The following is a 14,945-nucleotide window of genomic DNA, read 5'->3' on the forward strand; positions in this document are numbered from 1 at the left end:
ATTTCTTTTGGGTTTAAAAGTGCTTCCCTCAATTTATGTGTCTCCTCTCACATTTTACTATAAGCATCAAGAAAAAACCAGCCCACAGCTTCAACACTTTGCTTGGAAATCTTGTTAACTAAATAACCACATTCATCACCTACACTCTACTTTCCACATAATCGCCAACAGTTTCAGTAAGTGTTTTTCCACTACTTAACAAGGATCCCCCATAGCCCTGTGCCTGCCACATGGTATGTGCTTAATAAATTTTACTATTGCTATTACAACATACACAATGGGAAACAGTAACACCTGTCTTATGAGATGGCTGTGAGAATTTCATGAGATTATGTGTGAAGCTGCCTGAAATATAATAGGTACCGTAAACCAAAAATAAAATTCTAAGCCCCGCAACCATTTGAATGGACCCCTCCTCTCAGCCAAGGGCATTCCAAAATTAACCTGAAAAACTAGTTCAGGCCATGATGGGAAGGGGAAGTTGGATATGCCTTATTATTCCCTCCTTCCTTTTGGAATTCAGGCACAGCTGACCAGCACTAACATCAACACAGAGACCTTAAGTCTGATAGAACAGACTCTTTAAGTCTGATAAGAAACATTTACAATCTATTCTCTCTGAAGCCTGCTACCCGGAAGCTTCATCTGCAAGACAAAACCTTGATCTCTTCAACCGCCTGTCATAACCTAGACATTCCTTTCTATTGATTCCAGGTCTTTAGATAATAACCAATTACCAATCAGAAAATCTTTGAATTCACCTGTGACCTGGAAGCCCCTGCTTCCAGTTGTCCTACCTTTCTGGACTGAACCAATGTACATCTTACATGTATTGATTGATGTCTTATGTCTCCATAAATATATAGAACCAAGTTGTAGCCCTACCACCTTGAGCACATGTTGTCACGATCTCCTGAGGGTGTGTCATGGATACGTCCTTAACTTTGGCAAAATAAACTTCTAAGTTGATTGAGACTTGTCTCAGGTGTAAACTTTTTGGTTTACAGTATGCATATCCCTTCCCTTTCCTTCTGTCATGAGCTGAATGTTTGTGCCTCACCAAAATTTATATGATGAAGCCCTAACCTCCAGTGTGGCTGTATTTGGAGTAAAGAAAGAATTAAGGTTAAATGGGATCATAGGATGGGGTCCTTGATGTAATAGGATTACTGTTCCTATAAGAAGAGACATCAAAGTACATGCTCACTCCTCACTGTTGTGTTCCCTCTCTCTCTCTCCCTCCCCCCTCCCCACCCCCATGGAGGCACTGAGAAAGGTCACATGAGGACATAGTGCAACTGCCCAGTGGGTTCTTCTTGCCTGCTACTCAGATAGAGTCAATTTATCAAGACAGGGGAATTACAATAGAGAAAGCATTTAATACAAGTAGAGCCAGCTAAATGGAAGACCAGAGTTTTATTATTACTCAAATAAGCCTCCTCAAAAATTTGAAGGCTAGGGTTTTTCAAAGGCAGTTTGGAGGGCAGGGGTGTGAAAAATGGTCCTTGTGTGCAGAGTCTGCTTCTGGGTGAGGGCCACAAGACCGATTGAGGGTCAGGGTGGGGCCATCCAGTTATCAGAAATGCAAAAGCCTGAAGAGACATTTCAAAGGGCCAGTTTTAGGTTCTACAATAGTAATGTTAATTACAGGAGTAATTGAGGAAGTTGCAAATCTTGTGACCTCCAGAAATCTGGTTGTCTTTCATTTGTTTTACAAAAGTAGTTTAGTTTGTGGGAAGGGCTGTTATCATTTAAACTATAAATTTCTCCCAAAGTTAGATTGGCCCATGCCTAGGAATAACCAAGGGCAGTTTGGAGGTTAGAGGCAAGATGGAGTTGGTTAGATCGGATCTCTTTCACTGTCATAATTTTCTTACTGTTATAATTTTTGCAAAAGTGGTTTCTATAGTGAGAAGATAGCCATCTGTAAGCCAAGAAGAGAGCCCTCATCAGAAACAAACTTTGCTGGCACCTTGGTCTCAGACTTCAAGCCTCCAGGACTGTAAGAAAATAAATTCCAGGGATTTAGGTCACCTACCCTATGATATTTGGTTTTGGCAGGATGGGCAGACTAAGACACCTTCGTTGGGTGAAGCCATTATAATCTACAGATCAAAACCCACTCTTCTCAGTTTGCAGCTGCTCAACAGATGACATTGGGACACATGGAAAGGACCTGCATTTAAAAACAATTGTGTTCATTTTTCTCTGATTATAAAATAAACATTGGGCCAGGCATGGTGGCTCATGCCTATAATCCCAGCACTTTTTTTATGGGTGGAGGGTGTCCATGTTCTTGGCGTCTTGAGCAAAGAATTGGAAAAAACGCACAAACAAAGCAAGGAAAAAATGAAGCAACAAAAGCAGAGATTTATCAAAAGTACATTCCATAGGGTGGGAGCGGGTCTGAGCACAGAGACTCAAGAGCCCCAGTACAGAATTTTCTGGGGTTTAGATACCCTTTAGAGGTTTCCATTGGTTACTTGGTGTACGCCCTGTGTAAATGAAGAGGATATTTCCTGTCATAGGTAAAGTGTTTGCATTTGATTTAGTTCTAGGAAGTCCATAGGTTCCTTACCTCCAGGCCCTGTTCTCCTGCCTCTCTTTGGGAGACCAAAGTGGAAGGACTTCTTGAGTTCAGGAGTTTGAGACCAGCCTGGGTAACACAGGGAGACCTTGTCTCTACTAAAAATTAAAAAAATTAGCCGGGTGTGGTGGTGCACACTGGTAGTCCCAGCTACTCAGAAGGCTGAGGCAGGAGGATCACTTGAGCCTGGGAGGTCAAGGCTGCAGGGAGCCATGATCACACCACAGCACTCCAGCCTGGGCAACAAAGTGAGACCCCATCTCAAAAAAAATAAAAATAAAAAGTAGGTTTATTGTAAGAAAAAATTAGAAATTTTTAAAGAAAAGTTCTAAAAGGTTTCAAAATCATAATGAAGAAAGTAAAATTACCTGCAGTTCCTTCACTCAGAGATACCATGGTTAATATTTGGGTGAATTTATTTTTATTATTTTTCTATATATGACAGTGTATATACACACACAAATAGAATTGGAATAATGCTGAACCATAGTGCCTTATATTCTTTTTTCCTCTGATTTAACATTTCTTGGAGCGAATTGCTTTCCACAGATGTCTTTTCCTTCAGAATGATTTCTCCCCTGGGCTTTTGACTTCCTGATCTCCAGCCTATTTTGAGCCAGCTCCAGCCTGTTTCAGGGCCTGGCTCTAAGCCCAAAGGAGCTTTGTCCTTGTAGACGTTCCCCAGGCCATGTGACTTTCTCAGCAACTCTGTTTTCACCTGCAAACTCCCTCGGGAAGGTAAGAGGAAATGATGGCTCTGGGGAGCAGGTAGAAGAAGTGAACTAGAACCTGTGACTCTCACAAATCACAGAGTCAAGTTCTCCTTCACTAAAGCACAGCAATAGAAGCCAAACCATAGGCTATATGATTTGCGTGGAAGGAGCAAGGGAATGCAAATGGACTCTGGGATGATGACAAAAGTCTGAGATTAATAATGATCCAATGAGAAATGCCAAAAGTGAGGCACCAAATTATACCCTAGCTGTGATTTCAACTTCAGCAAAAATATGCGTGGGTTACACAAAAGTGGGACTGTAGTGCTCCAAACTTCTTGAGGAATGGTTACATTAACATTCCATTGTGTTTTCCATCTCATTAAATATTCTTTGAAAGAATGACTTTTTTAAAAACAGAATAGCTTTTAAAACACAGCCTGCTTTTCACATTAAGAATGACAGAAAATATATAGAACATCTCAAAGAAATAATGCAATTGGAGCTTCAAGTGGTGGAGGGTGTATTTTAAGCCTGAGCTACATGAAGGGACCTGAGGGTGAGGGCACTTTAAAACACCAATGGCAGGGGAGGGGGGCAGGAATTGTAAGGGCATGTAAAGAGGGTGTTTGATTTGACTTTACCAAACTCTCTGAAGATCAGTGAGATCTCAGCTGGCCATACAACATAGTGATTATAGCCTGTGGCCTCTGAAGTCAGTTATACTGCATTGACAACATGGCTCCAATACTTAATAGCTTTGTGAACTTGGGGAAGTCAATTAAGCATCCCTGCCTCAGTTTCCTCATCTATTAAATGGGGATGATAATAGTACCTGCTTTATAGGCTTGTTGTTAGGCTATAGATATTTCTGAAGGTTGCATGAAATAATATCTGGAAAGGAATTAGTATAGTACCTGAGACAAAGTTAAGTGCTCAATCAATGTTAATGTTAACTATCATCATCACTACCTGTGCTACAAAAGTAATAGATTTTTTTTTTTTTGAGACAGGGTGTCGTTGTGTCACCCAGGCTAGAGTGCAGTGGTGTGATCATGGCTTGCGGTGGCCTCGACCTCCCAGGCTCAAGTGATCCTCCCATCTCAGCCTCCCAAGTAGCTGGGAACATGGGCATGTACCACCACACCTGGCTAATTTTTTATTTTATGTTTTGTAGAGACAGGGTGGTCTCAAACTTACAGACACAAGTGGTCCTCCTGCCATGGCCTCCCAAAGTGCAGTGATTACAGGTGTGAGACACTATCCCAGCCTAAAAGTAATAGATTTATTGAATTGATTTATTGAATATATAACTACCATGTTTTCTCAATTCTATGATTTACTATTTTTCTAATTTCTGAAACTGGGACTCATCATACCATCATTTTACATTTACATTTAAAGTTGTTTTTCTTCTTCACACACACACACAAAAAATTAAAAACTATTTCAAAACCATGCTCTAGGTTGGTATTTCTAGACTTTAATGTGGGGATTTGTTAAAATGCGGATTCTGATTCAGTGGGTCTAGGGTAAAGCCTAAGATTCTGCAGTTCAAATGAGCTCCCATGTAATGCCAGTGCTGCTGGTCCTTGGACCACGCTCTGGGCAGCAAGGGTCTAGCTCTCTGAACTGTAACTAGTCTGAGGCCAGAGGCCATAGGTTGGAATAGTAGCCATATTGGAGTCAGGCCCATGAAGCAGCCTTCTTGATGTAGCAAGCTCCCGTTCCAATAGGCATGGGACTGAGGATTTAGAACAGTGCTGAATCTGTAGGTTAAAAAAAACATTGTCTGTTTAGGTTAAAAAAAAAAAAAATGTTGATGAAAAGAGTCAAACTCTGTAAAATATTTGAAAAGATTTATTCCGAGACAAATATGAGTGACCATGGCCCGTGACACAGACCTCAGGAGATCCAGAGAACATGTGCCCAAGGTGGTTGGGGTGCAGTTTAGTTTTACACATTTTAGGGAGACATGAGACTTCAATCAAATACATTTAAGAAATACATTGGTTTGGTCCAGAAAGGCGGGACAACTCAAAGCTGGGGTGGGGGAGGTGGGCTTCTAGGTAGATTTAAAAATTTTCTGGTTGACAATTGGCTGAGTTTATCTAAAGACCTGGGATCAATAGAAAGGAATGTCAGAGTTAAGATAAGAAGTTGTGGAGACCAAAGTTTAATCATGTAAATGAAGTCTCCAGGTGGCCGGCTTCAGAGAGAATAGATTGTAAATACTTCTTATCAGACTTAAAGGTCCATGTTGATGTTAACGCTGGAGAAGTATAATAAGGCATGTCCAACCCCCTCACTTTCTGTCATGGGCCGAACCAGTCTCTCAGGTTAAATTTTAAAAGAGCGCCCTAGCTGAGGAGAAAGTCCATTCAGATGGTTAGGGGACCTTAGAATTTTATTTGTGGTTTACTGGGAGGTAGTGAGTGTTCCCAAATTAGCATCTGTGATTACTTCATAATAAAAGAGAGTTTAGTGGGACGTCTCACGTAACAGCCACGTCAGCCATTCTGAATTGGAGCTGTTTTGACTCCAGGAGTTCTGAAAAGGAGATCCAGAGACCTTGGCCTTGTTGGTTTACCTCTAGTCAAGACTTACTAATTGGAGTCTTCTGCAGTTACCCCACACATACTCAATGTGTAGGGGAGAGACTTCCAGTTGAGGCAGGAGAACAGGGCCTGGAAGCAGGGAACCTAAGGCCAATTAACGCTGACTTCCTAGAACTAAGTCAAAAGGAAAACCCCAACTTTCGACACCTAAGTAACAAAAGGATGTGAGGCTACTCCTTTTGCAACCTCCCCCTACTCCACGCACCGCTCCACCCCATCCCCCTCTCCGAGTATTCTGCCTGACAGATGGAAAATTGAAAATATCTCTGATTGGTTGCTTTCTGCAACCAATCAGACGTTTGCATACGAGTGTAACTTTGTAACTTCATTTCAGCCTCTGATAGTTGCTTTCCACAACCAATCAGACTGATCGTGGGCCACTACTTCATTTACATAGGGTGTATATCAAGCAACCAATGGGAAACCTCTAGAGAGTATTTAAATCCCAGAAAATTCTGTAACGGGGCTCTTGAGCCCCTATGCTCGGGCCATTCCCACCCTGTGTAGTGTGCTTTTGTTTTCAGTAAATCTCTGCTTTTGTTGCTTCGTTCTTTCCTTGCTTTGTTTGTGCATTTTGTCCAATTCTTTGTTCAAAACACCAAGAACCTGGACACCCTCCACGGGTAACACAGTCTCAGATTTCCACCTAGAGTAAGAGTAAAACCAGCCCCTCCAACTAACTCCATCCATTCAACAAACAAATATAGGTTTTTCTACTTCCTTCTGTTCTCCTACTTCATACAAACAGGCATCAAGGCCTGGGGACTGTTAATTCATAACGTTTTTGTGATCTGGTTCCTCCTTTGTTAGTATAGCCTCTAGCTCTCTCCTGTACCGAAGCAACAGCCTCCTACTGCCCCCCAACCCCAACAATTTCCCCACCCTACACTGTTCTGCCCAATGTTCACATTAATTTTTGCCTAAAAAATCTCCATTTCCCATACTGCTTTAGTATCTTTCCACAATCATTGCATTCCCCATTTACTGCATGAATGAATCTTCCACTTCTAGTCCCATCTTACTGTTGCCCTTCAAAGTACACCATCCTCATTCTGAAGCTACCCTTGCAGAAATTGTAAGTGAGAAAATGATGACAGTGACAGAGATCTGACCTAACTGACTCCATCTTGCCCGGGCTGGAGTTTAGTGGTGTAATCTTGGCTCACTGCAACCTCCGCCTCCTGGGTTCAAGCAGTTCTCATGCCCCAGCCTCCCAAGTGGCTGGGATTACAGGCATGTGCCACTACGCCTGGCTAATTTTTTTATTTTTAGTAGAGATTTATTTATTATAGAGATTTATTTATTATTAGTTGAGATTTATTTATTATTAGTTTCACCATGTTGGCCAGGCTGGTCTGGAACTCTTGACCTCAAGCGATCCACCCGCCAGCCTCCCAAAGTGCTGGTATTACAGGCATGAGCCACTGTGTCTTGCCTAATTTATAGTTTAACTTTGAAACAAAGACAATAACAACCCCTCCCTGAAACAAACCCCTTTCTTGCCTGGGGACCAGACTGCTTTTGTAGGACTAACAAATTAGCCATAATATTTGCAACTTCCCCAATTACTCTTGCAGATTACATCACTATTGTAGAATCTAAGATTGGCCTTTTGAGATGTCTTTTCAGGTTTTTGCATTTCTGACAGCTGACCGCTCCACCTGGATTTGCCAACTGGTCCTGTGGCCCCACTCAGGAAACAACTCAGTGCAAGAGGACAACTTCAACTCTCTGTGATTTCATCTTTGACCTGACCAAGCAGCACTCCCCACTCCCTAGCCCCCTGCCTTTGTCCTTGAAAAACCCTAGTCTCCAAATTTTTGATTTGAGTAGTAATAAAACTCTAGTCTTCCATGCTGTCAGCTCTGTGTGAATTAAACTCTTTCTCTATTGCAATTCTCCTGTCTTGATAAATCGGCTGTATCTGGGCAGCAGGCAAAATAAACTCATTGGGCCGTTACAATCCACAATTGACACTTTGATTCATTCTGAGCTTCCCACCCACAGTATCTTCTCTCATCCAGGAAAGAGTTTTAACAATAGCTAAGAGTAATTACTATTTATTGAGTACTTATTCTATGCCTAGCTCTGTGTTAAGCACTTACATTGATAATTATTTATTACAGTAGCCCTATAAGCTAGATATCTGATAATTATTCCCATTGATGTGAGGAAACTAAGGCTCAAATAATTTATCCCAGTGTGTTTCTAGATATGTGGACTCTGCCCTTGTCTTTTATTACTGATTCCTTCTCCTTCTCCCTATTTAAATACCATCTTACTACTTTCAAAGCATATAGGAAATACATTAACTAAGCTTTGATTCTTTGAAGTGTTTCTGGATTCTGATTTCATAAACACATTATTTATAGTTTGCATGTTGATTGTAGGGAAATGGTACCATTAAAGCTTTTGAAGGACTTTTAAGCCATTTTGTTCATATAAATTGTTCAGTCATTTTCTTTGCAGTCTTCTTCTTCAATTATTATTTTAGATTTAAAGGTTACATGTGCAGGTTTGTTACATGGGTATATTGCATGATGCTGAGGTTTGGGGCACAATGATCCCATCGCCCAGGTAGTGAACATAGTACCCAATAGATAGTTTCAACCCTTACCCCCTCCCTCTCTCTTACCTCTAACAATCTTCAGTGTCTATTGTTGCCATCTTTATGTCCACGTGTACCCAGTGTTTAGCTCCCACTTACAAGTGAGAACATGCAATATTTGGTTTCCTGTTCCTGCATTAATTTGCTTAGGATTATGGCCTCCAGCTGCATCCATGTTGCTGCAAAGGACATGATTTCATTTTTTTTATGGCTGCAAAGTATTCCATGGTGTGTAGGTACCAGATTTCCTTTATCCATTCCACTGTTGATGGGCACCTAGGTTGATTCCATGTCTTTACTATTGCAAATAGGTCTTTGCAGTCTTTATTACTGCTGATTTGCTCGGCAAACCCTTCCTTCCTGGATATTGTAAAAGCTGAACCTTAGCCACGCCCCTGTCACAAGCATCCCAATCATGACTCAGAGGAAGCAGAATGAGTGCCTGGTGCTTGTGTTTCTAGCAGAGTGACACTCGGGCACACAGCAGTGTCTCTGCAGCTCTAAGGAGGGAAGTGAGACTGTAGGGTTGGGGAGAGAAAGTGCTTTCCCTTTTTGACTCTTTATACTTCGATATCACTTTTCTTTTTACACTGAATGTTATTTGTTACTTGTGTAAGAAAAAGCAATACAATTATTTATTTTAAAATAAAAGACAACAAATAGGAAAGATTAGAGAGGAGCTACAGAAGAACCATAATCATGCAAAGCTAGTTATCTCCAGCAATAAGCAAGGAGATGCCATTTGTTACCTACCAGAATGGTAAAAAACAAAAAAGTTGGATAATGCTCATGTTTGACAAAGCATGAGGAGGAATAGATGCTATCCTCTACTGTTGGAAGAAGCTCATCTTGGTATAGGTTCTTTGGGGACAATTTTGCAGTGTGCATCAGAACTTACTGTGTATTTATCTTTGACTCAACAATACTACTGCTAGGAATTTACTGTATGGATATATGCTCAAAAGCATGTCATGATGTAAGCATGTGAGGATGTTTACTGCAGAATTTTTTCATAATGGCAAAAACTAAATGTCCATCATTAAAGTTTGGTTAAGCCAGGTTTGATGGCTCATGCCTGTAATCCCAGCACTTTGGGAGGCTGAGGTGGGAGGATCGCTTGAGCCCAGGAGTCTGAGACCAGCCTGGCCAACATGGTGGGACCCTGTCTTTACAAAGTATTTTAAAAAATTAGTCCAGTATTATGGTGCACGCCTGTAGTCCTAGCTACTTGAGAGGCTGAGGTAGGAGGATCACTTGAGCCTGAGGGATCGAGGCTGCAGTGAGCCATGATTGTGCCACTGCACTCCAGCCTGGGTAACAGAGCAACACCCTGTCTCAAAAAAAATTAAAATGTTTGGTTAAATAAAACACAGTTCATCCATTAATATTAAGAACATTAAGGACTATTTAAAAGCAAGAGACAGAGTGTAGTGCTGAAGTAGAATGATCTCAGTGATGCACTGTTAAGTGTAACTGCAAGAAACTGAATATAACATACTACCATTTGTGTCTTTTTTTTTTTTCCTGGAAGAATACACAAAAACTGTCAAAAGTAAAATTATATTTGAGTAGAAGGATTAGAGTTCTGGGACCAGGGAGCTTTTAATTTTAAATTTTAACTTCCAGTACTTTGCAAATATTTTATCATGTGCCTGAATAACTTTTAAATAAACACCAAAACACTGTTCCAAAACATCAAATGGGTTATTGACAGACTTGAAAAGCCTGGTTTATGGACTAAATGTTCAGAACCCTTATCTTAGGGGGAAGAACCTGCTTAAATATTCAATGTTCCATTTCTTCAGTCTGGTAGTGCCTCAAGATCAAAGGCTGTCTAGGGACACTGAGACACTGGTGGAAGGTTAATGCCCTTGAATGCCACCCTTGGGCTAATACTCTTTGGGAAACAAGGGCCAAGTGAGTATTAGAACACTAGGAGATAGCTTTAACTAGCCAACAGTAGATTTCTTCTCTTTTTTTTAACATTTTTTCCTGCTTTACTGAGGAATGAATGACAAATAAAAATTGTATATATTTAAAGTGTAAAACATGACATTTTGATATATGTATACATTGTGAAATGATTGCTACAATCAAGCTAACTGATATATCCATCACCTCGCAGAGTTACTTTTTCTTTTTGTGTGGTGAGAACACTTGAGATCTACTACCTTTGTAACTTTCAAGTATACAGTACATTATTATTAGCTATAGTCAACATGCTGTACATTAATTAAGTCTCTAGTACATATTAATCTTGCACCCTTTGACCGGTCTCTGCACCTTCACCCACTTTGAAATCCCTGGTAATCATCATTCTACTCTCTGTTACTATGAGTTTGACTTTTTTTTTGGTTCCACATATGAATGAGATCATAATAGCATTTGTCTTTCTGTGTCTGGCTTATTTCACTTAGCATAATGTCCTCAAAGTTCATATATGTTGTCTCAAATGGCAGGATTTCCTTCTTTTTTAAGGCTGAATAATACTCTTGTGTATATATACACACCACATTATCTTTATCCACTCATCTGTTAATGGACACTTAGGTTGTTTCCATATGTTGGCTGTTATGGATAATGCTGCATGGGAGTGCAGATACCTCTTTGACATATTGATTTCACTTCCTTTGGATATATACCCAGAAGTGGGGTTGCTGGATCACACAGTAATTCTATTTTTAATTTTTTGAGGAACTTCCATACTGTTTTCCATAAAGATTGTACTAATTTACATTCCCACTAACAGTGTACAAAGGTTCTCTGTACTCTATCGTTGCTAACACTTACCTTTTTTTTTTTTTTTTATAATAGCCATCTGAACAGGTGTCAGGTGATATCTCATTGCAATCCCTATCAAAAATTTAATGGCATTTTTCACAGAAATAGGAAAAACAATTCTAAAATTTGTATGAAACCACAAAGATCCTGAATAGCTAAAGCAGTCTTGAGCAAGAACAAAGCTGGAAGCATCACACTTCTTGATTTCAAACTATATTACAATGCTATAGTAATCAAAACAGCATGGTACTGGCATAAAAACAGACACATAGACCAAGGGAATAGAACAAAGAGCCCAGAAATAAACCCACATATATATAGTTAGCTAATTTTAGACAAAGGCACCAAGAATACACAATGGGGAAAGGACAGTCTCTTTAATAAATGATGTTGGGAAAACTGGATATCCACATGCAATAAAAATGAAATTGGATCTTACTCTTACATCATACTCAACTCAAAATGCATTAGATACTTAAATATAAGACCTGAAACTGTAAAACTCTTAGAAGAAAACTTATGGAAATAGCTCCTTAACATTGGTCTTGGCAATGACTTTTTGGATTTGACACCAAAAGCACAGGCAACAAAAGTAAAAATAAACAAGTGGAATACATCAAACTAAAAAGCTTCTGCATAGCAAAGAAAAAAAGCAACAAAATAAAAGGCAACCTACAGTACAGGAGAAAATATTTGTAAGCCATATATCCAATAAGGGGTTAATATGCAAAATATATAAGGAACTCATACAACTCAATAGGAAATACAAAGCTAACAAACAAACAAAAACTGGGCAAAGGATCTGAATGGACATTTTCCCAAAGATGAAATATGAATGGCCAATAGGTATATGAAAAGACACTCAGCATCACTAATCATCAGAAAAATGTAAATCAAAAACCACAATGAGATAACTTTTTATTTCTTAATTATTATAGACTCATAAGAAATTGCAGAATTAGCACAGAGCTGTGCCCCCTTACCCAGTTTCCCCAATGGGGATATATATACTTTTTGAGACAGGCTCTTGCTCTGTCACCCAGGCTGGAGTGCAGTGGCACAATGACAGCTCACTGCAATCTCAACCTCCCAGGCTCAAGTGATCCTCCCACCTCAGCCTCCTTAGTAGTTGAGACCAGAGGCATGTGCCACCATACCTAGATAATTTTTTAAAAATTTTTTATAGGGACAGGGTTTTTCCACAATGCCTAGGCTGATCTTGAACTCCTGGGCTCAAGAGATCCCCCTTCGCTGGCCTCCCAAAGTGCTGGGATTATAGGCATGAGCCACCACACCTTGCCCCAACGGTGATATCTTATGTAATTAAAGTGCATTTCAAAACTAGGAAATGAAGTGACTCAATACAAATATGTACCACAGCCCTTACTCAGATTTTACATTTTTTTGCATGCATTCATTTTTATATGTCTTTGTGTATAACTGCATTACATTTTATGACATGTACAGATGGCTCTAGCTCCCATCACAATCAAGACACAGAAGTGTTTTGTCACCACAAAGGAACTCCCTGTGCTGTTTATACACATACTCCCGCTCCTTCTCTATTTTTAGATGTTCTCCATCTCTTTAATATTGTCATTTTGAGAATGTTATATGAATGAATCACAGAGTATGTAATCTTTTCAGATTATTGTTCTTTCACTCAGCGTAATTCTGTGGAGATTCACCCAAGTTGTTGCCTGCATCAAGAGTTTGGTCCTTTTTATTGCCACGTTGTAATTCATTGTATGGATGTACAGTTTGTTTAACCTGTTTAACCATCCACCCGCTGAAGGACATTGCATTGTTTCTAGCTTTTTGGCTATTACACATAAAGCTGCTATGAGTATTTGTGTACAGGTTTTTTTGTGTATGAATATAAGTTTGCATTTCTCTAGGATAAATTTTTCTAGGAGCATAATTGCTGGGTCATACAGTAAGAAATCATCAGACTGTTTTCTACAGTAGCGTTCTCGTTTTTCATTTCCAATGGAAATGTATGAGAATTCCAGTTACTCCATATCCTGGTCAGCACTTAGTATTGTCAGTATATTTCATATTAGCCATTCTAATAAGTATGTAGTTATATCTCATTGTAGTTTTAATTTGCATTTCACTAATGACTAGTCATGCTGAACATCTTTTCATGTGTTTTTCGAACCTTATCATCTTGTTTGGTGAAATGTCTGTTCAAGCCTTCTGCCAATCTTCTAATTGCATCCTTTGTTTTCTTGTTGAATTTAAAGAGTTCTTTATATATTCTGTAATATGAATTATTATTTTTTTATTTTATTTTATTTTATTTTTAGACGGAGTCTCGCTCTGTCGCCCAGGCTGGAGTGCAGTGGCGCAATCTCGGCTCACTGCAAGCTCCGCCTCCCGGGTTCCCGCCATTCTCCTGCCTCAGCCTCTCCGAGTAGCTGGGACTACAGGCGCCCGCCACCACGCCCGGCTAATTTTTTGTATTTTTTAGTAGAGACGGGGTTTCACCGTGGTCTCGATCTCCTGACCTCGTGATCTGCCCGCCTCGGCCTCCCAAAGTGCTGGGATTACAAGCGTGAGCCACCACGCCCAGCCTGTAATATGAATTATTTGTCAGATCTGGGATTTGCAAATATTTTCTCCTAGTCGATGGTTTGTTTGTCATCCACTTAAGATTCTTCACAGAGCAAAAGTTTTTAATTTTAAAAATGTTTAGTTGATTCATTTTTTCTTTATGGATTGTGCTTTTGATGTCATGAATAAGAACTCTTCCCCTTGGAGAGAATGTAGAGAATTAATGCACTTCTTCCGTAAATGATTGGTTGGAGTCTCTGGAAAAACCATGTGGGCCTGAATCTTTCTTTTTCTGAAGATTTAAAAATTACTGATTCAATTTCTTTAATAGTTATAGAACTAGTAAGATTGTCTGTTTTGTCTCAGGTGAGTTTTGGTAGTTTGTGTTTTTCAAGGGACTTGTCCATTATGAAATCTATGTTATCTGACATTTAGTATAGCAATGCCAGCTTTCTTTTGATTGGTGAATCTTTTTCCATACATTTATTTTTAACCTACTCCTATGATTAGATTTGGAATGACTTTTTTTGTAGGCAGAAAATAGTATCTTTTTTGTGACACAGGATCTTGCTCTGTCACCCAGGCTGGAGTGCAGTGGTATGATCAGGGCTCACTGCAACCTCCGCCTCCTGGGCTTGAGTGATCCTCCCATCTCAGCCTTCCAAGTAGCTGGGACTTCAGGCACATGCCACTACACCTGGCTAATTTTTGTGTTTTTTGTAGAGATGAGGTTTCACCATGCTGCCCAGGCTGGTGTGAAACTCCTGACCTCAAGCAATCCACCTGCCTCAGTCTCCCAAAGTGCCAGGTCTACAGGCATGAGCCACTGTGTCCAGCCAGCAAATAGTCTTAAAACAAATGACAAAATAGAAAGTCTCGAGCAAAGAAACACAAGATATAAAGAACAAAATGGAAATATTGGAACTGAAAAATACGATAACCAAAATATTTAAAACTCACTGTAATGACTGAATAGCAGAATGGTGACAGTAAAGGCAAGAGTCAATATCCTAGATCAATTGAAATCATCCAGTGAAACTAACAGACAGAAGACAGATTTTTAAAAAAATGAACAGAGCCTG

This window comes from Hylobates moloch, unplaced genomic scaffold, assembly GCF_009828535.3.
Source record: "Hylobates moloch isolate HMO894 unplaced genomic scaffold, HMol_V3 SCAFFOLD_7, whole genome shotgun sequence".
NCBI classification, from domain to species: Eukaryota; Metazoa; Chordata; class Mammalia; order Primates; family Hylobatidae; genus Hylobates; species Hylobates moloch.